Raw genomic sequence first — 2,599 nt, 5'->3', positions numbered from 1 at the left:
AGTTACATTCGGCCCTTCAGTGCCCCTTATTTTAATACAGGAACTAATCAGATATGATGTATTTCTGTATTAATCCTAATTGATATTTTAAAAAATTTAAGCATTTCTTAATGTGGAGGGAGGGTCGCCAAAGCAACAGAACATGTTAAAGGGAAAACATAATTGTACAACAGTTTTTACTCAAAGTAAAGACTTAGTTTTAGTCTGCTTTATATTTTGGTCCCTTATAAAAATACAGTTGTAGGTTTTTCAAAGAGAACTAATAAATACATTGATTTGATTTTTTAGAACACCCTTACTGGCATTCAGTCCTACGAATGTCCGTGATATCCCATTCTTCATAATAACGAAAACATGTGCCTATATAAAAGCTCCAGGTTACTTTACTGAGCAATGACACTTGCGGGAATGAATATACCTTCTGTACTCTCCAAGGTGCTTCAAGTACAAACTTGATGGCCATCAGTGCTTTTCAACAAAACTGCATTCTTCCACTGAATGGCCTTGAGATTTGAGCTCTTGACTTAGGATGAGGGAGTTGGTGGCAATGAAATGAAGGAGTCAGGTTGAAAGGCAGTCAGAGTGGTGAAGCTTGGCTTTCTTGAGCAGGCTTTGTGATGGTGAACAGCTGGCAGATGTGCAGCTGCTCGGACACCTGGAGCCTCACAAATCAGCAGGCACATGGCCTGGAAGATGCTGCTGGGCAGCAGGAGTCTGTGTGCAGGTGTTCTAAAAACGACAAGAAAGTCTCCTTGGAAACACCATAAGCTGGACTCAGGACACTCTGCTTTCGTGGTCACTTCTCAGTGGGCCACCAGAATGCCCTAGTGGCTGGCACAGTTGTACCTTGTACTTTGAAGATATCAGCAAGCAGTGGTTTATTTAGGAAAAACTTGAGGAAAGGGCTGTAAGACCACAAAGGTTTTCTGGCTCAGTAAGTTTTGCAATTTCTCAGGCAATTCATCTTTCCTGGTGCCTTACAATACACTTGGTTTTCTCAACGACATTAGAAACGTCTCCAGAATCTTTCAACTTCTTCCCAATGTCTTTTTTCAGTTCTTCCCACTGAAAAGCTCCTGAATAGATGAAACGCCGGATGTCGGACAGGCCCAAGCAGAGGAGGGTTTTTAGCTGCTGGGTGCCTGGAGTGGCCTGGCCAGCTCCTGGCAGTGTGGTGGGATCCCTGCTTACAGTGCAGAAGTCCTGGGTGGTCCAGGTGATGCTGGGGTCCTGAAGGTCATCAGGACTCTTTGTGTTTGAAAGCAGTATGGAAACGTGGCCTGTGGTGCAGGGCACCATCTTGTGGGCCCTGCCTCTTCCTGCAAGACTGCCTGGTCCACCACATCCTCCTCCGGCAGCAGAACAGTAATTTATTTCGCTCAGTTATAGGGCGAGGCTTCCAAGGTTAAGATAGGCATCTTTCCTGGTTGTTGTAGCTGTGGTGGTCCAATTCCATGAAATGAGTGGCTCATTTTCCTTTTCTTCATTTTCTTCCCACTTGACTTCTGGTTTAAGGCTTGAAGCAGAAAGCATTCCATTTGTTGTTGTTGTTGTTTATCCCTCTAGAACAAATGTCTTTGGAATCTGTCCTTTACAAATCATCAAGCTCATCCCCATGCTCGAGATTGCTCCAGTCCTGGGATCGCCCCTGCAAGGCTCCGCCTCTAAAATGTGCTCCATTTTAGAGTCATCCAGGCTGTGTAGTCTAAGAGGGGTCCTCAGTGGGCAGGTGCAAGGTGATTCTCTGAGCAGAGCGGTGACTATCTGGAAAGAGGCCCGAGGGAGTCTTCAGGATTGCTTCAAGGGCTGTGTAGAAGGAACAGATGCACTCACCTATGCTCTAGGATTAAGGAACTTCGTGTACTTTGCTTTGCATTTTGTGTGGTACCAATGGCAGCCATGACTATTGGTACTGAATTTGATGCTTTCTCTCTCTTTTTTTTTAAATAAATCACTGGAGTATAATTATCCTTTACTTAGTGGGATGAAAATTTGTCGCTTACCTTGTATTTGATCACCGTGATGTCAGCACTCCCAATTAGGCTTCCAGAACATTACCAATCACTGTCAAAACGTCACGATCTCTAAGCCAAAGGCAGGGTTGCTACTGGGAGAAAAGCAGGCCATGGGCAGTGTGGGTGCCCTCAGTCGCTCCTCCTGGCCGTGTCCCCAGGTGTGGCCAACTGGTCACCAAGACGGGGAACTTGTGATCACGGTCATGAGGGTGCAGCTCCACACCCCCAGCAGATTCTGCTGAGCACAGCCCTGCCTGCCACCCTCCCTAGCAGGCAGCATATTGTATCTTATCAGGAAAACTGATTGTATATTCTCCTTTCATGTCACTTAATTTCTGCTGAAAACTGGATATTTGAAATAGTATAACACAGTAAATTTGATGACCACACTGATGTCCTCGAGATTTAGTATTTGTTTTGGTGTTTGTAGTAGTGCCTTTTGCTGGTGCTGTTTGTTTAGTAATTTTCCTGGAGTAATTCTTTAAAGTCAGTATTCTTAGATGTGTCTTGTCTCTGAAATCTCTGCTTGGTCTCCTTTATTGTCGGATAATGATAGGAAAAGATAATCTTACGTGTGCCTTATA

At 44.6% G+C, this 2,599-nt stretch overlaps 1 pseudogene; it reads right to left on the bottom strand.

Annotated features, from left to right (window-relative positions):
- Positions 1-378: 378 nt before the first annotated feature.
- Positions 379-1,538, bottom strand: LOC104875406 (annotated as a pseudogene).
- Positions 1,539-2,599: the final 1,061 nt, after the last annotated feature.

Source organism: Fukomys damarensis, unplaced genomic scaffold (assembly GCF_012274545.1).
Source record: "Fukomys damarensis isolate Sample0158 unplaced genomic scaffold, DMR_v1.0_HiC HiC_scaffold_5, whole genome shotgun sequence".
In the NCBI taxonomy this organism is placed as follows: Eukaryota; Metazoa; Chordata; class Mammalia; order Rodentia; family Bathyergidae; genus Fukomys; species Fukomys damarensis.
The sequence above is the reverse complement of the archived record's forward strand: the minus strand, read 5'-3'. Positions and strand labels throughout refer to the sequence as shown.